The sequence below is a fragment of the Lepisma saccharinum genome, chromosome 2 (genome assembly GCF_977018435.1).
Source record: "Lepisma saccharinum chromosome 2, izLepSacc3.1, whole genome shotgun sequence".
Lineage (NCBI taxonomy): Eukaryota > Metazoa > Arthropoda > Insecta > Zygentoma > Lepismatidae > Lepisma > Lepisma saccharinum.
Window position 1 is genome coordinate 147,698,579 of NC_139230.1, and position 26,387 is coordinate 147,724,965.

The 26,387-nt window shown below is 37.1% G+C and overlaps 1 long non-coding RNA gene across 1 annotated transcript; it reads right to left on the reverse strand.

Moving 5' to 3' along the window:
* Nucleotides 1-8,509: 8,509 nt before the first annotated feature.
* LOC145984528 (uncharacterized) lies at nt 8,510-25,102 on the reverse strand. Its single transcript, XR_014441345.1, has 3 exons — nt 24,973-25,102; nt 11,444-11,598; nt 8,510-8,706 (listed from the first exon to the last, which is right to left on the reverse strand). It is a non-coding gene; the product is annotated as an uncharacterized LOC145984528 (long non-coding RNA).
* Between the last annotated feature and the right edge of the window lie 1,285 nt (nt 25,103-26,387).

Below are 26,387 nucleotides of genomic sequence, written 5' to 3' on the forward strand. Positions count from 1 at the left end.
TTAATTGTCTTGTACAACAACTGAGAAATATCTTGGGTGCAGTAACATTACGTAAAACTTTAAAAGCTTCTGGACCCATAACTGCAAGAAGAACAGGAACCCTCCTCTCTTCAGAAACATTTTGAGCTACGCACAGTTGCTCGAACCTTAAGACATAACTGTCAATGTCTTCAGTTTCCTCGTGAAACTCACTAAAAGGAATTGTACAAATTACTAATGACACGGTGATGGATCCAAGTATCAAAGTAAATGTTCAGCCCCGAATGTTATCCGTCAACTTTGTGACCAAGAGAAATCTACAGAACCTCAGTATTTACGTACGGTTGTTCCAACCAGATAAACACATTCTGATAGAATGAGAAATGTACAATCTCTATGTAAACAAGTTCAGTTCTGAATATTCATGAATGAAATATGCACTTCGCATGAAATCGTGCCACATATGTGCAGAGGCTATCCTTGAAGCATTCCGTCGTAACTTGATTATACAAATCCTTTGATTCACTTGTATCCTGTCCACACAGCACCAGAATGAAACGTTCCCAAGTGATTTTGGAATGCTTAGGTACAAGTGAAAACATGGATAGACATAATAAAATACATCCTGTACATAAAAAAATACAAACAAGGTTTAATAACTTTCAACATGCATACAACATGGCACCTGAGGAATCTCAAATTCACTCTATGTGATCAACAACAAACTATCAAACACAGTGGTGTAGCAGTATAGGGGCCCCACAATGTTCTTTCTCTGTGCTCCTGAAATTTTATATAATCCCAGAAATTCAACAGATAGTGTTGCTTATTTAAAAAATTGATTTACGAAACAGAAATCTGGTTCCCAGAAACATATCATATGACGACGTCTGCGATAAGAAACAGTGACGCATTGTCTCAGCCAGAGGGGCCCGGCTAACTTGACACATAGGTCTCCTCCGAAGTGCAGAATTAACTTACTTGCTCTTAGATGGCAATTGATAGGAAAATTCTTTCATCTCATACCTTTATAGCTGTCTATTTGTCTGTCTGATTGTTGTAGTATATGAATCCAGTAGAAAGATTCAGTTGTTCAACCAGTGGATGCCTTATTGTTACACGATATCTAAACAAACAAAATTGATAATTCCTGATCTTTCTTTTCACCAGTAATGTTAGTTTTACACGTGATATTTAAAATGTAACTTCCCACCAAATATTTTCAATGAGGCCCCAAGCCCCAATATGAAATTGAAATAAGATCCGAGATATATTTCCCATACTGTCCACACCTCTTACGTTTTACTTCAAAAAGGCCCAAAAACTCAGTAGGAGGTGGAGCCCAGGGGCAATTACACCTTTACCCTTAGGTTCCTATTCCACCATGCAGGGTATACAGCATATACAATGTTCACAGTGAAAATTCCTAGCTGCGAATTTGCTTCTTTTGACTTAGGGGATAGAAGGAAAGATCCATATCAACGTTAAGACAATGCAGTAGATGGAGGAGCAAGCTTATGCAATGGAAATTATCCTAGCTAGGGAGATGCTTTATAATTTTTTCTTAGTTGGGAGGATGGTATTCCCCCGTGTCATTTACACTCCACCCCTCACATACACTCTTCGAGCACTGATGATCTATTTACAAAATGATTCTTGTTTCATGAAAAAGTCTTAAAAAATATATCAGTGGTCTATCAAAAAGAATTGGCATAGTTAAAATTATGAATAATAATATTGAGGTCCACTAACACCAGAATTAAGCACCATGCCCGTACGGCAAAACCCTTTTTTGGCGGGGATGAGTCCACTCCTTCCAATTCATCGAGTGACAAATTTTCAGTGATCAAAGTCCCATCGCTGCTTTATTATCTATCTCTCAAGACTTTATGACCATAAGGTGTGCAGTACATGTAAATTCCGCCATTGTGTGAGGGCAGCACTGCCAAATGGCAACAGATGACCAGCGGGGGTCGAGTGATTCACGTCAGACACTTGCTGTACAGACTGTGAGCAGTGCACGATGTTTGGTGTGCAATCCGTGTTTCAAAGTGGGCTGGCTGTTGGTACTCGCAAAGCTGTAGTATTCATGTACTATGTTTTCTTTTTATGTGAAATAAATTTGTTGTTCAGCATATGGGCTTTCTGTGCAGTGTCGTGTTAACTTGAGTCCGCTGCTATTTCTTCGTAGAAGATTGCAATTGACTTTATGATGTTAGGTCACCATCGACAATCTAGAGGTCCAGTTCAACCCCCATAACTGAAATGATAAGTTTGCTTGAGTAGTTTTTGGGGTTGAAGGCACACCCACCTCGAAGTAAAAAGAGGAGTGTTACCATCTTTTAAACAATTTCACCATACAGTATATATTTTTAAAATATATGTGTACATGTAACCTATTTTTTTTTAATGTTTATACTAAAAATTAAGATCACGAACAAAATATTTGGTTCCGTGAAGCCTCCCCCTCTTCCAAAAAAGAATCCTGACTGTGCCACTGCATTGAAGCAAGAGAAAATATTTATAATTTCTTCCAGTTATTTATCATTACTGTTATTTATCAGAGGTACAGACCACCCTGATTTAGTTTCGAGAAACTACTACACTGATATATAGCTTAAGTTGATGACAAAAAATGGAAAGGCAGGGTATTTGCGGTAAAAGTTAATTTATTTAATAACAGGGAAGGAGTAACTAACTATTGTACGTCCATCCCACTGCCATCATCTCAATATCTTTTTTCACTAAGGGGGCCCCCAATATTTTATTTGCAGGGGGGGCCCAGAGAACTGTGCTACACCACTGATCAAACATATTTGTTCTTCTTCTTCATAGTTACATGATTATACATACTATAATGCTCAATTACAACAGATACTGTACCCCTATAACTTTAATTCTCAATCCCATCTTGGAATACCTTAGACAATTTACTACTATATGCAATAGCTGCACATGTTCTGCACTAACATAAATGCTCAATCCCTCCAATTAGAATACATTTGACAATATTACAACTAAATACCAATATGCAGAAGCTGATTATTGTTCTCCCCCGAAAATACTTTCCCCTTTCATTTCTGGCTTTCTGACACTATTGAAGTTGCTAACTAATAAATGATAACATACTCAACAGCCATCTAATCACTCATTCAATGAAATATCCTCTCCAAAAGATTCGTGGATACAACCTGCATCCTCTAACTCTCCTAATTTAATCCAATTGACTAGACCAAACATATTATATTTGTTCTACTATAATCTGGTCTATATTAAAGGTACATTCTACATGCTTTGTTGATTGATTGATTTAGTTTATTTTACTTCGCGTTTTGTGCCTCTTGGCTAATTTGCGAAGATGGGGATGAGTGATGAAATGATGAAATTGATGAATGGACATTCACAAACAACCAAGCCCGACCGGGATTCGAACCCGGGACCCTTGGCGTCGCAGCGCGATGTGCTAACCACTCGGCCACAGGGTTGGGCACATGCTTTGTTACAATCAGCAAAATAACTCGAACATTTGCAAACTACCAATATGGTAGTATGGTATACCTACTAGCGAACTGTTTTTATAGAAACAAATCTTTAAGGAATCATTTGTTCCTGCTTGTCCTCTGTCTCTGAATAATTAAGGACATCCACTATGTCATCCAGAGGTCCCTGAGTGTGATGATGAAATTTGAAGTGAGTTATCACCAGTGGTCCGGTCATCAGGAGATGCAGTGATGACAAAGCAAAATTTTAAAAATATTGCTTTTTACATATTTTAGAGAAAAGGTAAAAAATAAGTCAGAATATTCACGCATTTGTGCAAAATTAGTCATGTGACATCATGAAACAGCTAGAAATACGCAACAGATTCGCTAAGTTTAGCACATTGAAAGGAGAGCCCAGTCCTACCCCCCCATGCTCAACTGTCCCGTTATGTTTCCTGTTGAGTGCAATGGTGTCAGGCGAGTCAAGTCATCACAGCAGGTGTGCGAATCCAACGTCCTTCGACTGCTTTTCCCCCACTCTTGAAGGTCTGATCATAAGAGACCTATTTTTCAGCCCCCTGGTTTACAAACACTGCAGGGTTTCTGTGACATCAAGAGGAAACTTAGAATGTCCAGCACTGTAAAGCATGCAACGCTCTTGATTTTTTTTAGAGAAATACACATATCGAAGAATGTCGCAAACACAACTTGCAAAGAATAACTTGCACAGAATAAATGAATGTGCACAAAAAAATATAAGTAAGGAAAAGCATAAATTTCCCCATGGTTAGTGCTATAAAGAACTGAAAAAAAAAGCAGTTCTGGAACCATTGTATTTGCTTTATAGTATTTCTCCTTTCAATTGTTTTGGATCCTGCGGTTCAAATATTGATTTCGGAAAAAAATGTTCTTGCTTTACGAAACATGAAGTACATCCTGTTGTTTTGTGTTTACTGTGTTTACAAATGAAAGACTGATCAAGATTTTTGTTCTCGAGGTGACAAACATACTTACTCAGACAGAACTTTTTTCCTAGCACATCTTACCTTCACCTAGGAATGGCAAAAAAAAATATCAGGATTCCGGAAAATTTAAAAATATTGATTTGCAAATTTTACTTCCCAGAACTACTTTAATGACCTTTAAAATGTCCATGTAGGAGATAAATCAGAAGTAAATGAAGTCCACACAGCAGAACCTTTAGTTCCAGAACCTAACTTGACTGAAGTTAAAGATGCTATTAAAAGGCTAAAGAATAACAAAGCACCTGGCATTGATTTAATACCAGCTGAGTTAATTAAATATGGTGGAAATTCATTAATATGTCAAATTCATAAATTAATTTGTTTAATATGGAATAAAGAAGAAATCCCTCAACAGTGGAAAGAATCAATAATTGTTCCTGTGTTTAAAAAAGGTGATAAAATGAACTGCAATAATTACCGTGGAATTTCTCTACTCTCAACAACATACAAAATATTATCTAACATTCTTTTAACAAGACTAACCCCATATGCTAATGAAATTATAGGTGATTATCAATGTGGATTTAAACGTAACAGATCAACTACAGATCAAATTTTTCACATCAGACAGACACTTGAAAAAAAGTGGGAATATAATCAAAATGTCCATCAGCTATTCATTGATTTCAAAAAAGCATATGATTCGGTCAAAAGAGATAAATTATATAATATATTAGTAGAGTTTGGAATACATAAGAAGCTTATTAGTATGATAAAAATATGCACCAGTGAAACAGAAAGTAAAATTCGTGTGGGTATTAATATGTCTGACAAATTTACAATTCATGATGGGTTAAAACAAGGAGATTCATTATCTCCATTGCTCTTTAATTTTGCCTTAGAATATGCTGTTAGGAAGGTAAAAGAAACTAAAGAAGGACTAAAATTAAATGGTGTGACTCAGTTGTTAGCATATGCAGATGATGTAGACTTACTGGGGGATGATGTGAATACAATTAAGAATAATGCTAAAATATTTTTCAAAACTGCTAAAGAGATAGGTTTGGAAGTTAACAAAGAGAAAACTAAATATATGCTTATAGGCAGAAACCAAGTGTTAGGTAATAATCAAAATCTAATTATTGATAACAACTCGTTTGAACCAGTTTCCAAATTCAAATACTTAGGAGTAATATTAACAAATGAAAATTATATTAAAGAGGAAATAAAAAGTAGGCTTAATTCAGGAAATGCATGTTACTTCTCTCTTCATAAACTTTTGTCTTCTCGTTTAATATCTAAGAAACTAAAAGTTAAAATATACAAAACAGTAATTTTGCCTGTAGTATTATATGGATGTGAAACTTGGTCCCTTACACTGAAAGAGGAACATAAATTGAGAGTATTTGAAAATAAGATCCTTATTGGAGAAGGTTACATAATTTAGAACTACATAATTTGTATTCATGTCCAGATATTATTAGAATAATTAAATCAAGAAGACTTAGGTGGGCAGGCCATGTGGCACGAATGGGAGAGGAAAGAGGAGTTTACAGGATTCTTGTTGGGAGACCTGATGGTAAGAGACCTGTAGGAAGGCCAAGACGAAGATGGAGGGACAACGTTGAGATGGACCTAAGGGAAATCAGTAGGGATGGAAAAGAGTATATTGAACTTGTTCAAGATAGGGAAAGATGGAAGGCCTGTGTTGCTGCAGCCATGAACCTTCGGGTTTAAGAAGGCTAGGGAGTTAGTTAGTTTAACTTCCCAAATTTTGGAGACAATCCGAATTTCGGAGAGAGAGATTTAACAATTTTATCATTTATTTAGAAAGTTTCGTTTACCAATGTAGGAATGAACCCCCCCCCCACACCAAGTTGAATGATTGACCCTCACGCTTGGCAAATCTTGCAATGACTACTTAAAAATGTCATGCTTCGCAACTGGTTATCACTGACCTGACATATTTACTTTTGTCTTGTTTACTATGAAACAAAAATTCATATGCTTTCAAAAAAGGAGATCACAAATAGGACACGGACACATATACTTAGAGAGTTTTTAACATACCTTGAGCAAAACACCAAATCCCATATTCTTGAATTTCATTGAAAATCAGTAAGTTTCACTTGTTCATAATATTTTCAACAATATCACTAAGAAGTCATTTTCTTTGGTCTTTAACGTTTATATATCTTGCACTGAAAAAGGATCTTAGAACCTTAAGTATTTCCCTGTACTTATTTATCTTCCACAAAAAGTTCACATGATAGCAGTGGAAAATTAGCAAATGCAGTTGATACCTTCAAAAGTAAAATGAACACAACCACACCATTCAGCAACACACGATGTAATGCACTTATACATCTGTAAGAGAAAAAAAATGTTGTTAGTTCATTGACTGCAAGGTCAAAATGACTGGCATGTAAAGTTCTCTCTCTTTGTTTCATGTAAACTTATTAAGTCATATCTAATGTATTAACAGGAAGTAATAGACATTCATAGTTTGTTTCACCTTTTAGATTTTAAATGGTCATATTTAATAACTTTCACTTTGCTGCATGATTGGTTTTCCAAGAACACTTAATCCAAACAAATCTCAGTGTAGGGCATTAAAGAAGTTAAAAGCAGTGAGTTGAGTAAAAATTAGTGTTAAAATTTGTATCTATTTGATAATGATACTCAATAATAATCATATTAACAGCTCATAATGGCCTAGGTAGAGCTCAGAAAAAAATCTCATCCATGTATTGAAGAATTCTTTTAATTTTTTACACATGAACATGAATAAAGCTTTGATGTTCCTTTTCTTTTAGTCCAAGAAAGTGATATACTTGTAAAACTGAGATACAACACTAAAGTTACGATATGAGTCTGATAATAATGTATGCAATTGTATTTGCACTTCGATTTATTTTATGTTGCTTTCTAACCCTTTAGATTAATTGTGAAGGCCAAACTTAGACTAAATGATGACTAGATAGAAATAATGCAGGGACAATAACAAGGATACACCCATGTCCAAACTAGGGCTTGAACCTAGAATCTTCAGCAGTGAGATCTTGAATCAAGCATTCAACACACTGTGGGGCTACACATGGAGTGCTGTAGTCCTGTGATTCAGTCAGTGGCCTGCTATGTGAAGATGAGGATGAGTGATGAACACTCATGTTCAGGCTGGGTTTTGAACCCAGAACCACCATGCTGGTCAGTTAATAAATCAAAATACAAGAGTGGTTCTTGTCCCCCCTCCCATCCTCCCCATCCCAACTTTTGTACTCACTCTGTTAGAATACCCTTGACAATTTATATCTAAATACCAATATGCAGAAGGTGGATATTGTCACCCAAAATAATACTTTCCCTATCTTTCATGACTTTCTGTCACTATTCAAGTTGCTAACTAATAAATTATAGCATACTGAACATACCATCTAATACTGAATAAATTATTCAATGAAATTCCCATTTCAGAAATTTTCCCTCCAGAAGTTTTGTGGAAGCAACCTGCATCCCTGGATTTTCCATTGACTAAACAACAATCTGTCATATTTTCTTTGCTCTACACTAATCTGGCTCATATTAAATGTAAATTCTACAGGTTTTGCAACATTCTGAAAGCAAACATGAATATTTACAAATTGCTAGGTATACCTATTACCAAACTCTTTCTTAGTGATAACAGTTGGGAAACATTTTGTCCTCCTTGTCCTCTGACTGTAATTAAGGACAGCCACTATGTCATCCAGAAGCCCCTTAGTGTGATGATGAAATTTGAAGTGAGTTATCACTGACCTGACATATTTACTTTTGTCTTGTTTACTATGAAACAAAAATTCATATGCTTTCAAAAAATGAGATCACAAATAGAACATGAACACATATACTTAGAGAGTTTTTAACATACCTTGAGCAAAACACCAAATCCTGTATTCTTGAATTTCATTGAAGATCAATAAGTTTCGCTTGTTCATAATATCTTCAACAATATCACTAAGAAGGTCTTTTCTTTGGTCTTAAACATGTATATATCTTGCACCGAAAAAGGATCTTTGAACCTCAAGTATTTCCCTGTATTTATTTATCTTCCACACAAAGTTCCCATGATAGCAGTGGAAAATGAGCAAATGGAATTGATGTTCTCAAAAGTAAAGTGTGTTCTCTTGATCAAACAGGCTATGCTCAAAAATTGTAGAAACAAATTAACACAACCACATCTTTCAGCAACACACATACAATGTAGCGAAGGTATGAAGGTATGATGTAATGCACTTATAAATCTGTAAGAGAAAAGAAAAAAAAGATAGTTCATTGACTGCAAGTTCAAAACGACTTGCATGTAAAGTTCTCTCTTCATTTCATGTAAACTTAGTTAAAAAGAATACTATTAAGTCATTTGTAAGGTATTAACACACATTCATTGAATGTTATATCTTTTAGCTTTAAAAGTAGTGTATTTAATAACTTTCACTTTGCCACATGACTACTCTTCCAAGAAAAACTTCATCTTAACAAATCTTAGTGTGCGGCATTAGGAAATGTACAATGCAGTGGATTTGATACTTAAGAATAGTGGTAGAACTTGTGGCTATTTGATAATGATACTCAACAACAATTATATTAACAGCTCTGAATGGCCTAGGTAGAGCTCTCAAAAAATCTCATTCAGGTTTTGAAGAATTCTTTTAATTTTTTACACATGAACATGAATAAAGCTTTGATGTTCCTATTTCTTTTAGTCCAAGATATACCTGTAAAACTGAGATACAACACCAAAGTTATGATATGAATCTGGTAATATCGGATTCTACTTCTTTAGATTAATTGCAAAGACTAGAATTAGAATGAATGATGACTAGATGGACATAATGAAGGGACAATAGCAAGGAAACACCCATGTCCAGGCGAGGACTTGAAGCCAGAATCTTCAGCAGTGAGATTGTGGCTACATATGGAGTGCTCTCTATAGTCCTGCTCAGTGTACTTAACATGTATGACACATAATATGCTTGGCAATGGTCTTCCCAAAACAATCCCAGATAGTGTCAAATTCAATCTTATAGCTCTCTTTAAATAGTTTCTTGCATTGAAAATCATTTCTTCTGTAAGGCATAACTTACACCACATGCCATCATTTTACTAAGTAATAAAGTCCAGTTTTGTCATGTACTTCCTTTTTTCTGTAGCTTTCACCACATCATTTGGCTTTCTTAGGAGATAAGAGAAGAATAGTCAAGGTTTAAAACATGGGAAGGTAAGTTAGGTTAAAAGAGGTTAAAAAGATAAAAGACAATGTCACTCCTTCCTACTCCATCTCTGGCTGGCAACTTTGACTATTCACGTCTTATTTCCTGAAGAAGCCACATGATGTGGTGAAAGCTAGAGAAAAAAGTAAGGACATGCCAAACTGGACTTTATTACTTAGTCATTTCTTCTGTGCCACAATATTAATCCATTTTTATAGATTGTAGATTAAGGGAAGTAGATTTTATTTTAAGCTTTCTTGATGCATACAAAAATTATTCGAACAACTGTAGTGACCATCTCGCATACAGAACTCATAGTTCTTTTTTTTTGTGAAATTTGGTGAAAGTTGAACCTGAGCATTAATTTTATACACTGAAAGTGATATGCCAAGATACTAGTATGCACTAGCCAGCCATTTACGAGAAAAAGCACTTCAAAGTTTAGAAGCTTTTTAAGTGTGTCTCACGAGGCAAAGATATTGTACTACTACCAAGTTACCAGATGGCCTGGTGGTAACATATCAATTTCATGTGCCTTAGAATCTTGGTTCAATTCCCGTTTGATTGCCCCTACTTTTTTATTTAAAAAAGGTAAAGGTAAAGTGCTCCCCTGTGCTTATACACAAGGCGTATAGGGGGTGTGGGGGTAACGCCCCACACTTTCTTGATCCGGTCATGAGTGGGGGTGATGTGATCAGCATCATGCCCCTGACCGCCTTTATCCCCCAGGGTTTCCCCCAGGTACTCATGTTATTCGACGCTGGGTGGGCGCTGGGGCCGCTTCCAATGTTAGAAAAGTTCCCGGATTTGAACCGGTCGGGGATCGAACGAGGGACCTTGAGCATGGTAGTCAGACGCGTTACCGACTGAGCCACCGCGGCCACACTTTTTTTATTTTACACTAAGTAATTATATTGTAATAATAATAATAATAATAATAATAATAATAATAATAATAATGTATTGTATAATAAGTAATAATATTAAAAAAATAAGTGAAATTTGGTAAAGTGAATCTTTTTCAGGATAACAGCTAACACACACAAAAGAAATCGCCATTGCACCATAAACAATGTATTGATGTACTAATGTAAAAATTGTCAGTGCTGTTAACCAAAACTACACAAATTCAATACAAAAAGACAAACAATAGTTCAAAAACCACCAAATACCTACACTAATAAAGCATCTTCTGCACCAATGCAGTATGCTACATATGATGTGCAGTTCGATACCCGGTGGAGGCACATAGTGGTTCGGATCCCACTTTGAACTGTACGTCCAGTCCCGATTAGCCTTACTGTGCATAAAGTGAACTTAAAACACCAAATCAACCCAACATATAATGTGCATGGTACAAATTTTAAAATCTGCACAGACAAGCGGGGGTACTGAGCCTCACTGATTGTGTAGTGGCATCACTGTCACTTTTTAATCAAAGGGTCTTGGGTTTGATACCTGGTGGAGGCATATAGTCGTTCGGATCCCAATTTAAACTGTATATCCAGTCCAAATTTGCTAATCCATGGATCAAGTGGGCTTAAAAACTTTAGAAAAAACTTCAATTAATCGGAGTATTCATACTAGACTCTCATATTATTCCACCACAAAGGGTTTGATGTCCAGTGAAAGCACATTTCACAGTGACTCAGATTCCACTATAAAACTAGTGTTCCAGGTGAACACTGCATATAAACATTCTACCTTTGGTATAAAAGCTGAAGCACATGGAACACAAGATGAAAAGAATCAATATTCATACTATACCCACAATTTATGAAGATGAAGATTTCTGTGACCCATTGTCATCCGGTTGCAAGTCTTTATTCTCTTGCACAGATGTTACAGTTGCTTGCTCATATACAGGTAGATGCAAATTTACAGGATCCTCATTCTCTGCATGAGCTTCATTATCACATTCCATTGCTGAAATATTAATATAAAAATATGTAACATTTAAGTGCTAAATGAATCTTTTCCTTAATTATCATCATCTAATATGAAGTTGCTATTTAGTCTGTTGTCTTATTCTTAGACGATATTTGACTATCAATTTAACTAACCTAATGGATGAAACAATTATCACAGCCAGTGGTAGGAGAAGTAGGGGTCAGGAAAAGTATGTTCACATATAACTCAGAATCATATATTATAATTACATGTGACATTGGTGTATTATACACATTCTCCCTAATAAGTCAAAGGCAATTGTGAATGTGTATTGCTAACTTTTTTAACTGGTCCACACACAATAGCAAATAGAACAAAGTGTCACACTGATTTCTTTTATCTTTAGGAAACAATATGGATACATTGAATGAAATTATTTGTAGAGATCATTTGGGAGAATAATGTTAATGCTGGTGCCTTCAGCAAACACTATCAAATATCCTACATTACATATATGATATAGAAAGGAAGGTGGCTACAAACAAGCAGAAATGAAATTCCCTGACTTTTCCAGGTTTTCCAGGACAAAATTTACATTTTTCCCTGACAATTATAAACTAAATAAACTAAGTGAAATAAATTACTACTGGTATTGATCGGTAGGAAACTTGATTTTTGTTATTTTTTTCTAAATTGGTGCCATCGCCCCCCCCCTCCCCAATTCACATTTTCATTGTAGTGCATTTCTGGGGAATATACCTAAATTTATACTTTCATGGCATTTTTAAAGTACTGTTTCAAATTTTAGGTCTCATGGGCTATGCCTCTTTGTGAGAGTTTGATACCTTGGAAGTTATTTTGGGAAAGTCATTTTCCATGCCCCTTTTTAATTTTAAGGTAATGTTTTAGATCAGGGAATTTTCCCGATATATATACTGAAGGGTGCATAATGGCCATACTTGGCAGCGCACCCACAATTTCTAAATCAATCAATCAATCTCGCATGACAGATACAGAGATATTACGGCACCAAAAATTGGCATTATCTCTCTTTTTTACTTTTTAGTCTTATATTTTCCAAAATACATGTTTTTATTTTAGAACATTTTCCTGACAAATATACCAAAACGTACACTTCCATTGTGGCTTTAAACTATCATTTTCAATTGTAGGTCACACTGTCTATGTATTTTCGTGACAGTTTGGTATGTTCGAACCGATTTCTAAGGAAGTTATTTTCAATTATTTCTCGCTCTACGAATGCCAATGTTACAACTCTCCTGTGGCGGTAGATGAGCACTCAATCCCTGCCAAAATCACACCACTCAGCTTGGTAATTCCAAATAGTTCTCGCGCCACAAATATGGATGATGCAGTTCCCGTGCGACGGTAGATACGCAGTCGATCTCCTGTCAGAACCCCTCCACTTTGCTCTGTGGTGCAAATTGTTCTGATAGAAGTTAAAAAATCATGGGAAATATGTGATTTAATGTGTATATTGGAATTTTTCCATGTATAACATGCATTATAGTTTTCTATTGGATTAAATGTTGGAAAACTTGCATGTTCTATACACACAAATATGGCACATTTTGTTTCTATAAGCCTAAAAAATACAAGAATGTTAGATTTGAAGGTATTTTTTCGTTGTTTAAGTACAGTTTTAAAAATTGGCGAAAAATGTCAAAAATTCACATTTTATGCCATATTCGCGTTATTTCACTATTTTGAACGGGTGAAAAATGTTTCCAGACATCTCTGCACATTCCTAAACGCTACTTCGCAGCAATTAACATTTTACACTGTTATCACGTTTGCAAAAAATCAAGGTCCCTGCTAATTGGAAGTTACTTTCTGGATGCCCCTCATATAAATCAGTAGATAGAATGTGAAAATTTAGCAGGGCTGGCAGAGAAACGTCAATTACTGAAGAAAGTGATATGCTTTTAGGACTGAATGATTTGTGTAATTGTAATATTAAAATATTTATTATTAGTATTCTATTTCATAACATTGCACATTAACTTGACTCAGTGACGGATTAATATCCATCTCTCACGAATTTAAACAAACAGGACAGAGGTGGGTGTTAATTGTAATACGAATGTTGCAGAAAACTTGAGGTTGGGAGCATGCGCTTGTCAAATTTTTATAATGTTTACCAATCCAGATTTCTGTTTCATTTTTTTGTGATACTATTCAACTGTGATGCACAGCTGTAGCTCAGTAGACACACCAGTAGAGCATGGATTCTAAGAGAAAAGTCGCCAGAAAATGCCCACGAGCTCTGCACTAGAAGAGGGTGATGCATTGGAAAATTGGCAAATCGTCAACTTTATACATATATTATATACACACACGAAATACTGTACAGACCCTATTACACAAGATATACACACACATAAAGCAACCTAATATCACACACACACAGCTACCATCTACGTTGGCCAATGTACTCCAACACATTCCCCCCTGGGACCAAAATAGTGTTGCGCACTATCACTCACGAAATCACTGTTGTGGGGGTGGTGGCCACAATCCTACCTTTGTCCACCCGATGTATGTATGCCATCCTCCGTCCAGCGCTGGTCCATGTGCAGGGACACAGGATCATGGTGGGGTCCTCGGGTCGAGTCCTGACAGCATGGGGAAGGAAGCCCGGGCAACGACACTATGACTGCGGTCAGTGTGCGGGGTTACACGACCGTACGGTATCATAGTCCACGGTCACTAGAACACATTCGTAACAGACAGTTCAAAGCCAACTCGGAACCGTACTTCTTTATATCACCAAAGTTTCACGTTAACTCCCCGGAACTACTTCTGTATATCTTCGCGGTAGTATATCAAGTGTCCAGAAACTAACTTCTCTATCTCACCGCAGTTCTAAGCCAACTGTCTGCTCCCCTTCATGTCATCGCCTTCGTCTCGTCACCTATGATTCCTGGGGTTGCCATATCTCTTGGCATCATCCCCTCCTTTAAGATGACTACCGAATCTAAAGTGGGACCAATAGACACTCTTGGATCCGTGCTCGCCGGGGCCCCAAAGATTACCTTACTGTTCGGTGCTGCCGTCTAGGGACTCCTCCAAGCAAACACGCGCACCCCAAGGAACAAAATCTTCCATCTCCACTATTTCAATTCCATGTTTTGTGCAGTTGTATTAATTAAATATCACCCCCAATACACTGTTTCACTGCACCCAAATATTCCACCTTCATCAATAAAATAACACACACATCCTCTATACAATAGCAAAGCCCCCCCCCCCTTTAATAACAAATACATAGTTCTCATTAACAAGCTGAACTACCCCTAAACACAATATTAATACTCTTATACACTGAACTTATGCCAATTGTGACTGAAGGAACGTTTTTGATAAGGAATATGAATTATAATTTGGATATGTAGATAGTGAATTTCTAAGGGGGTTTGCGATCGATGCTGTGGGCAAGCGAAACGTGGTAGTTAACACTGGCATGGCACCTTTCAGCAAAAACAGACCCCTCCTTGGACGCAAGTGCGGAAAGCAATGAATCAAGGCTTCCCTATATATTTCTGAACAGGAGAAGCAGCAAAATGATGCCCACCAGCGCTTAGGTTCAAGGAGAGATCAGGCGTCGGTCGTACATTGTGACATGTCGTCAGTAACGAAGGATTTAGCCTCCTTTTTTAATACAAAAAACAGAATTTGGTTGAAGACCAGGAGAGGCTAGCACATGATTGGGGTGGAATAACGGTGCATGCCGATATTTCCCGTGAAATTGGGAAAACTGGATTTTGCAATAAAAAGCATTCCTGGAGTTAAACAAGGGTGCCAAAGAACGTGTTCCTCAACTGGCAGAGGGAGCGAGCAATGAGGCAGGCCAATGTAAAACATATCTATACACATACGTAAAATTTATACTTATATATAGCAGAAAAAATCTGTACATTACACAACATATATCTTGATTGTTGGTTTGTTTTTGATATCGAAGAATAGTTCAATGTCGTTGTAAATGCATCGTAACTTGTGCAAGCCAAGGGGAAGAAAGAAAACATTTGTTGGGACTGCTACATTAAATAAGGTTAAGTGAGCCAGATGAATAATAAAATTCCAGCAGCATATTTGCAGTGGTGCAGCAGACTAAGGCTGCGTTTATGCATGTGATTTTTGTTGGATGTTGTAGTGAGGCATTTTGTCGAAGTTCAACGTTAGTTGGATGGCGATATCCAACAAAAATAATATGCATCAATTGAGCCTAAAATGTTCATCTGACAAATGCTGTACCACGACATTCGACAAATTACAGGGTTGCATAGTGCCCTTATTTGTTCCCATGTTCCATCAGAATGTCCGACAAAATGCCGTACTACGATGTCCGACAACTATCAGACGGTGCCACAGAGGTAGGCCCCTCCCCTCCAAACACTTCTTTTGTTGACAGTCCTGTCCCCTTACTACTCCCATACAGACAAGAAAATATGATAATTCAACGCATTTTCCACGTAATATTTAGAGGCTTATCATTTTTTTCTACCCCTCCGGAAATCTATCTCTCTCTCTCTCTCCCCACCTCCCATCACTAGTTTCTGGCACTGTAATTGTGTTGTGCATAAAATAAACCCAAAAGTTGATGCTCAGACTTAGCAACAAGATTTCCTGTTCCCATGTAGTGCTTCATAACAACATATTTCAAAGCAAACACCTGGCACATTCATTCCATCGCATAAAAGAAGTCAATCAAGACAAAATTCCCTGACATTTCCCTGACTTTTTTTGAAATCTTAAATTCCCTGACTTTTCCAGGTTTTCCAGGGCTGTCGCCACCCTGCCACTTTCATTTTGTTTTCTACTTGCCTCAACACTTTCAGCAAGAAATATATATAACACTGGAATATTACAATTATGGTTCCAGTAAACAATGGGTCTGTTTAAGTAACAACTTAAAATATCTAATTTTCAAGTTTTGAAGAATTAAACCTAGCTCATTCATTGGTCTATATGGTCTAGTATCTAGATATTTGTAATAGAAAAGAAGATTAAAGTGAATGTCCTGTAGCATTGGTATTTGTTCAAAATTACTAAATTGTAAATTTGTTAGAAGGGAGAGATCAAAATGATATGTGATGTGCAGTATTGTGTACTAAGGAGAGGCAGGACAAGTGATGCATGTGTAGATTTTTCTGAAGATCTCAGAGAATATTTCAGGTATTTGTCGCATTCTGCATGCTCTATGAAAGGATAAAGTGTTTTCAAAATCTGAAGCCATGATTCTCCTTCCCTTAGAATGTCCTTTTTGACTGCACTGGTTCTCCATAAAGGAAAGAGGCAATTCTCTGTTTGTGCTTGCCGCTGATATATGCTCGAAGCCTACAACTTGTGCATATATGCAGTGGCGAAGCGTGCTGTCTCTGGAAGGGTAGGCACTGGACGAAGCAGGGTTTGGGGGGAGGGGAAGATGTGATTTTTTTTAACAGTAGTATGTTAAAATATAGCCCCTAGAAAATAAAAGATAACATATTGCCTGAATCTCGTCTACTTAAGTCCTGATAGTGATTGTAAAGGATAATGTAGTGATTAACGCTCTCACCTTATAATCAAGAAGTAGAAGGTTTGATTCCTCCTGGAGGCATTGGTTCAGATTCTACTTTAATTTAGTCTCGATTAGATATCCGAGAATAAAGGTGCTCCTGTCTCGAAGGTCAGAAAACAGTGACAATGAGACTCGATGTTCTGACCACGCGTCACCCAATGAAAAAGCCGTTCTGTCAGGCCCTAGCCATCTTACATTTGTTAGATTAAAGCTGCTCGTAAAAATTATTTGCTACTTCAATAACAGTATTGTAAATGTTTCTCGCATTACAGAAATGGTTGGTTCACTTGATCGTCACTTAGCGTTTATTTCTTTTTAATGCTGACCTCCGTGGCAGATTGGTTATAACAGCGTGCTACGACAAGGGCTTCAGGTTCGAATTCCCACCTGGGCATAGGTGTTCTTTGTGAGTGTCCCTTCGTCAATGTCATCATATTATCGCTCATTCTCATCTTCCCAATTAGCCAAAAATGGCAGAAAGCCAAGTAAAATAAACTAAATCTATCAATCAATTATTTCTTTTTAACTTTTTTATGCATATAATTCTTCTTCAACAGGCGACTTTTAAAAAAAATATAATATGATTTACAAAATGATGAAATGCTAAATGAGAACACAGACTGTGTAACACACTGACCAGAAAATTTCAGTAACATGGATTTTCTCTATACGTTTGCATTGTACGTACTTTGCCCCATTTTAAAAGTAGCACGTTTTCAGTTATGTCACTAATCATGAAAATTTCGTCTCAATATCTCTTTCCTCAAAGAAATAAAATACTTTACCTCTCTGAATCGAGATTGGTGTGGGGCACATCCAGCAGCTAACACTTCGCGAAAAGCAGTTCCTCAAAAGAGCTGAAAGCACCAAACTTAACACTGGTAACCAACTTGCATGCATTATTTGCAATTAGAATTCTAATAATGCCTACTTTGATAGGTTAGGAGGCCAGGCTTAGAGGTGTTAGCAACACATTTTCGCTACATGTTAGCAGCTGGGTGTGCTCCGCTCCCGGCCCAGCTCTGAATCTTCCATGGAAACACTGCTTCAACAAGCTCTGTACGTCCACTGTCTGCTTCGTCATGCGCTCGTACACGATCGGCACTCTTCGGAAGTCAGGGAGAGAGGGTGAGAGAGAGAAAAGAGGCCGGCCTCTCAGGTTACATTACAGGCGAATGCACCCCTGAAATTATGCTTTCCCGCACGAATCACATAGGTTGTTATGGGACCAGCTGAGGCACTCTCGGGCGGGCCTCGCTGAATGCTCAGATACGGTTCCAGGCAGGGTTGCAAACTTGCGGTAATTAATGGAAGACCAAGAATTTCAGTTTTCTTTTATTAAGCGTTGTTTAATGAAATTTATAAGTAATAAAATAATCCGTTATAGACAAATATATTAGCGTAGGCCCAGCCTCCGGGCCTCATAGGATGCTTCGCCACTGCATATATGTTGTTTTTCTATGTTTCACCTGGTAAGTTTAATTGGTGCTCTGGCCAGCCGAAAAGCCATAAAGAAATCATTCTTGCCTTCCTGGCTGTGTGTCTGCAAGAGTTGCAACCTGTACTCTATTGTTCATAAACTTACTCATGCACAGAATGGATGATGAAGGTATTTACATTTCACATTGTGCCATAGAAGCGATAGTAGATTTTGCTATTCTTTCTTGGGGTAAGAAATAAAGCCATGTATGTATTCATGAATGGGCTGTTTAATTCCAGTGACAGGGTCTTAAACCAGGCCCGTAGTCAGGCAGGGGCCAGGGGGGGGGGGGGGCTGAGCCCCCTCTGGAACTGCCATCAGCCCCCTTGACATTAAGTAACACTATTTTGTATAATTTGTTTGGAGTGAAGAGTGAAAATGTAGACAACACATCTAATTTTGCTTACAACTTTGGTGAAGGATAAATTCACATAACATGAACAGCAGCTACTACATTATTTATCTGTACCTTCACTGCCCTGTCACAGACAAAAATCTGTGACTTTGATGTCATCATGCAAATTCCCTCCGCATCTGCGTCAAAGGTAAACAGATCCCAAATTCTGGGAACAAAGGGGAGTTTCATTGTTCGGCTGGGGGTAGAATGTACTGTAGGCACTATGATTGAATATTGTCCATCATTTCTTGTGAAATATAAATATCTGTATCATCAAAAGTAGTATGGAGTGTGTAGTAAGGGATGATTTCAGTAGAAGTCAATTAACACTTCAAGTGATGATTTAAAAGATATAGACAAAATTTACCTTAATTTAATACTGTTAAACTTTTGAAAATGGACTTTGTTTACAACGCCCCCCTGATAACCTGTGAGCACCCCCCCCCCCCCCCGGAGATCAGTTCTAGCTACGGGTGGGCCTGGCTTAGACTAGTAGGGGTAGGGAAGATAAAGGGTAAAACTATGGCCTTGGACTGACTTTTGCTTAAGTTTTTCTTTTTAGTATTTTCAATTATTATGCTTCATTTTTGCAATGCCTGAGACAAATACTATTTTCAGTAGAAAATGAAGATTAAATTCTTACAAAAAACCAACTCATATTAGTCTCTAATTGAATCTCTGGTAGACAATAGAAATTTCCCTGTGAAGCAGCTATAAATCTACAATCCCTCACAAATAAATAAAATATGGTCTTGAGATAAAGTTTCAAAAATGATAGTACAATCCATAAATGCATTTACATATTTTGGCAGTTGATGTTTTAATACTTTTCATGATCTAAGTGGAAATTCCAAAGTGGGGATGTTTGTTTGAGCTTTGCGAATAGATCTGGAATGGGGTGCTTCACATAAATTATAATAGCACTCTAAATATTTAACGTTAAAGAGACCAATCCAACAGGAACAGTAAAGATTCTTAAGTGCTTTTAAATGCTTTGTATTGCAGGTTTGAACTTGCATATCTATTGTAATATAATAATAGTAGATATAATTATTATTATTACATGTTTGTGTGAAATGGAATAGTGTTCAGTCACTTGTGTAATTTAAATGGTGTGGAGTGGTGGCCAACTTGTCGGGCAGTGAGAACACATTTGCTGGCATTTAGACTCACAGCTATATGCAGACTTGCCACTGGATGCATCAGTGCTTCATTATCCACATAGCTAGTGACCAATTTGCACATGCACTTGTTAAGTTGTTCACAAGTGTTTTATATTGCCTTGTTTTACTTTATGTATTACTGGTACTTTTCTCCAGTCCTAATAATGCCAAGCTATACATACAATTTAAAACAACGAATTTTTATGCATGAATCTTACATCATTACAAATTCTTGTAGGGAAGTTAGAAGGCGTTGTGCAGCAGAATGTTCCCATTCCACACATAGAGAGTGTTCGGATATTTGTGAACAAATTTAGGAAAACAGGGTCTGTTCTTGATAAGAAGTGAAGGGTGAAACAGTGTGTGCTAAGGAGAAATTAGATGATGTTGGAGCACGATTGGAACAAAATCCTCAAAAATACCTCTGGCGCCTTGTACAAGAAACAGACATGTCTGTGTGGTGAGCTACTAAACTCTTAGACCTGAAGCCAAACATTAGAAGAACTGAAAGAAAATATCAGGAGATAAATTGAAGTAATTTCTGAAGATAAACTGATACATGTTAGTGAAAATTTCATAGAAAATGCTGTAAATGTGTGGAAGCAGGAGAACATCCTTTCCAACACCTATTGTAACAAGGTACGTGCTCATTTTAATTATAATTATCAGTGTAATTGTACGAGCTTATTTCATTACATAACTAGCAGTTCTAGTTATGCGGATGTTGCATCCAGATTGCTCGCAGATGTGCTCTCACTGCCCAGTGTGCTAACCATTGCTCCACGGACAAGATGACCGTGAGACTCACTGTACGTATATCAAGAATCTGACCTTGCTATAAAATTTCTTGTGAATGCCCATTTCCAGGTATAATGAATGCACTTTTCCATTACCACTAGTCACTTGTAAGAGTATGAACTAGTGCACCATCTTCATTTAGTTGGTACAGCATTGTCATGCAATGCAAAGGACCCAGGTTGCATCTCATGTTATTCAACAATTTTAATAATCTTTAAATAATTTGTAATGAAATGTGTTCATAAAATAATGGCAGGATTTTAAATGGTCATAATTTTGGAACAAATCATTACAGAAATATAAAATTAATGCCCAAATGAATAGAAACTCCCCATGTATCCACTGTGTATGGAAGTAGTGGGAGAGGTGGTGTGGTTGCTCCATGTATGCAGAGTCAAATTTCAAGGTTAATGGGTGTGTCAAGTATGTCAATCACAATGCTGATACTTGAGAGGAAGGTGCAGTGTGTATATATGTGGCTTGTAATGTTTGAATTCCATGTGCGAAGAGTGAATGTTTGATGAAGAACCACCACAGAAAGTAAGCATTGGTCAGTAAGACAAAGAACAGCAAAAGTGAACAGCCAACTAAAAATCCCAGTCCATGTCGACGTTCAGTGTCTGATAATGACAAAGGTATGTGGACAAGTTATCTTCATATCCCAAAAGAAATTAGTCTGGAGGTGGTCAAAACAGGTAGGAGTTTCAAGAACAATTGCCCATAACGTGTCATTCTAAAATTATCTTATCATATTTTAACTCCTAATTGGCTCCGTACATTTATTCAGCTTTGTTACTTGGAGGATTGTTCGCTGATTTCAATTGCTCGACCTCCTTTTGCAAGGCATTGAATCTTGCTTCGATCCCAAAAGTAGGTCGCGATTGTGCAGACTCAGCAGTAGCCAGATTGTTATTTTGCAATAAAATCTGCTGCTGTTGCGAAAGTGTTGGTGCACTATGCAAAGGAAGGAATAAACTGTCCCTTTGATCTTCGCACCTCAGCTCTTTCAGCTTGCGCTGCCTCATCAAAAACTGAAGCTTTTCGAAGGATTTTAGATCTTTAAGCAACGCATGCACTGGTTCATACTCTTTATGATGGATATCCTTCATGTAATCCACCTGCAGTCCTAATATAATCTTTTTAATCTGCTGTTGAACATTCATTTTGGGGTCTGCCTTAAGTAAAAGTAGCTGCTTGTCCCTTACATAATTTGTAACTGGCTCAGTTTCCTTATGCAACCTGTATCGAATTTGTTCCTCGATCTGGAGTTGATCCAAGGACCCTGTAAATTCATCCTTAAATTTTTGTTGTATATCCTCGTAGGACCTATCTTGATTTTCTGGAGCATCTTTCCAAGTTTGGTACCACCGTAAAGCTGGTCCGGCCAGGAGAGCTGGGAATAATTCCTGCTTTCTGGCGCTGTTCCAACCATTTAAGATGGCAAGGCTATCTACTTTGTCTAAAAATTTCGAAACGTCTTCCCCGGCTATCCCCTGGAATGGGATACCCTCTAAAATAGTAGGGGGAAAAAACTGAGACTGAGCCATAGTTACAAATTGTGTTGGGCCTAAATCTCTAATATCCTGACCTTGGTACTCTAATTGCTTTTCCTTTTCCTGTTGTTCTAATAACTGTCGCTGAAGGCGTCTAGTTAATATTGGGCTACGTTTAAATTTGGGGGTGGAACTTGCAGTTGGACCGCTGACATCTAAATCAAAACTTGTAGTTCCTCGTGCTATATCTAATAATTGATCTAATGTTTCATCGAGTTCATCAGCAAGGTGAAAGCTCGACATCTATCATGGCATATATGAATTCTTCTCCCCCCATTAATGTTAGAAACCTTTAAGCCCTATGTATTTTCAAAATCAATTGTGGCAAGGACATACCAAAAAAAACTAAACAAATGAGCAAAATTTTGGGGTGGGATTAATCAAAAACTGGTTAACCACGTGTCAATATTTGGGGTGGGGTTGAATTTAAAACTGGTTATAAAAACTAATCCTTCAATTTTCATTTAGTTCATGGTGAAATAAATGAAAATCCCAGTAACGCTTGGCATTGCGAAAGGTACAAAATCACACTAGGGAACTAGACTACAGAAAAGACAATGGTCACTCGTTGGGTTTTATGAACCGTTGAACCTGAATCATGGCTGGGTGTTAGGATAATTACCTGTCTATCTGAAGTCTTTAGCTGAATCAAAATAAGCGAAGTCCTCTGTAAGCTTCTCCAATTAGTCGACCAGAGCATCGTTCCACTTCTGACCTACTGCCTTGCTGACCACCTCTTCTCTCTCCACTCAATCCCAAAAGTCAGTCCCCTCTCAGCTTGTCTCACCTCTATATTACTAGGCCATCGAGCTCTTCCTCTATGCCGAATCGTGTTATTTAATTGCTACCATGCAAACTGCTGACTCTATATTACCTGTTTCCTGAATGCTCAGGAGGTTTGCATGGCACAACACAATGCATTGTAAACATGCCTCAGAGGTTGAGACAACTGAGAAAAACAAGTGAATGCCCTGGTCAACGTGAAGCGTTCAGAGAGACTTTAATAAAAATAAATATACAATCTTAGGGGTTGATACGATAAGAAGTTGAAGAGGCAACTGCAGTTTTCTGGCCATAAACTACAATTGTTAGATGCAATCTATGTACACAACTAATTGAAATTACCACAAAAAATTCTGGATATTTTAGGTGGTGGTGATGATTTTTTAATGAGGTTTATGTTCAACAATGAGACTACATTTCCATGTCCCTTTGTGTAATATTAGTATTGAACTGCTTCATAACACTATTGTTCATCAACGTTCCCTACTAGGCTAAGTGAATCTGAACCAACAATTTAAGTGCGATACAAACAACTATGCAACTCCACTGGGAATTGAATGCAGGACCTTTGATTACTAGATGACAGGTATGCACTACACCTAATGGCATGCCCTTTCATTACAGCTGGACATACTGTGACATCTAATGTTTTTTGGATTTGCTAGAAGCCCATATCATGCCACAAATGGTGGAGAATGCCATTTTCCAGTTGGATGATGCCCAACCACATTATGCCACCATAGTGTGGAAATTCTTACATCACACGTTTGCACAGCAATGGGCTGGGAGTGGAGGATGTGCATAGCATGATTGATTGTTTGATTGAGTTTGTGTTTTAAGTCCACTTTATGCACAGGCAGGCTAATCGGGACTGGACCTACAGTTTAAAGTGGAATCTGAACCACTATCTTCCTCCACTGGGAATTGAATCTGGGACCCCTTGATTACAAGGCGATGACGCTACCACTGTGTCATCAGGGAGACCCATGTGCATAGCATGACAACTACACTCACGAGATCTTATGTTTCTCTTTATCTATGGGGGCAAGCAAAACAACAAGTGTATTCCATCAAGATCAGAAATGAGGAGCACCTGAAATAATGGTTTACAGAAAATATTTAGTTTATCACACCAGATATTCTTAGTGTTGTATAGCAGAAGCTAATTTTATGTTTCCATCAGCATTTGATCTAAAACTAAGACTATTTATAACCTCACCAGTATTTCACAGATAAAATGTATATTTCCTGTGTGCATACACTATTTCAGTTTGAATTAGTTCTTTCAATTGTAGGTAGATTAATTAGTGTGTAAATGTATACAGGTGGTCAATGGTAAAGGAAAGTTGTGGAATATCTAAGGTGTGGTAAAGTGAGAAGCTTGCTCAATTGATAGAGTGCTGGCAAGGAATAGCAAGATTTCAAGATCAAAACCTGGCCAAGTCATAAATTTCACAACATTTTCAATTAATATTGTAAATTATCTCTCTGTGACAAGCTATTTTTCATATGTATGTATGTCTCAAGGATGATATATTTGAAATTTTGTGTCTGAAAATGACAACAATAATAAGAAAAATAATTGTTCCTCACAATAGAAAGTTATGCAATAATAAAAAATACAATAGCATTACAAATATAAAATAGCTTACACTGCTGTGCTGAATCGATTGATTTTCCAGTTTCTGCTGCAGAAGGCACAGACTGGTCACCAACAAGTAGCAGACTGACATTTTGTTCAGCATTCTGAAACTGCGATGTTGAAGCAACAGCCTCCACGGCAGCAGCAGCATGTGTGAGCTGAACATGCACAGCTGAAAAAACTATATTATTACATTCGTTTCAATTTTCAACATAACAGTCACTAATATACTTTCACAACACCTTCATTCTTACTTGCTATCAATGCAACAATAAAAAGATGAAAATGAAATATGTAGACAATAAAATAAAAGTGAACGTCTGAAATTCATAAATCATTTGATAATGACTGATAATTTATAGATCCAATGCTTTTATAACAATACTCTACAATGTTCATAATCTTATAAGAGGCACAACAGCCTGTCTGAAAAAAATATGAATAAATTAATCTTTTTGCAACTTTTTGTAAAGAAAATAAAATTATTTTGGCTGAGTTAATTGATTAATGGATTCCTGAAAAGCAGCAGTTGATTCATGTACAAACACATTGACAAATAAACAAAAGAAAACTACTCGTATTGCTTGCCTGATTCAGTTAAGTTTTCAGCACATTTTAAGACAGTCATCTGAACTGTTGCTTCGGAATCTTGAGGCTGGTCAGCGACATGTAGCATGCTAGCATTTGGTGCATCATCCTCCAACTGTGCAGTAGGATCAACATCCATTGCACCAGCAGCATTTGCCTCGGTGTGTTCATTGGGTGCCTCACTGTGTAACACATTAGTCCATAAAGCCAGGAATTCTTCTAAGTCATCCAATAATTTCTCACATGCTTCTTCCCAACTGTAACCACCTTTAAAAATATAAGATCGTTACAAATTGTAACTACACTATGTATAGCAGAAGGCCCATTAACATGTTTGAATAGATGTCTTGTTATCTCAAGGATTAAAACATGTTTAGAAGTAATGCTAATGATCTTATTTATAACACATAAGCTCAATAAATTCTTGATACTGTTCACATTAATATTCATTACAATACAAAGCATGGACAAAAGTTAACAATGAACAACCAATGTGCATAAGTATTATGAAACCACATTATAACAACTACTCATCTCTTATAAACTAAGACTAATGACATAAACCGACCAACCTATTATGTGTGTACTCTGCGTCTGCTCAGGAAGGAAGAACTCTTCAAGTGGCAGAGTCTTCTCTCCCCGAGTAGAGAACATCACGTGAGTCGATTCAAAAGACAATCAAATGCACAATGGTACCAGACTCTGTGCATTTTGTATATTTCCTGTAATGAACAAGTCACACAAATCAAGTCTAATGTAAGGTACCTGAACCCAATATGGCCTATTTGCTGTTTCCAAGTAGTTACAAGCTTCATTCAACATATGATGTTAGTATGT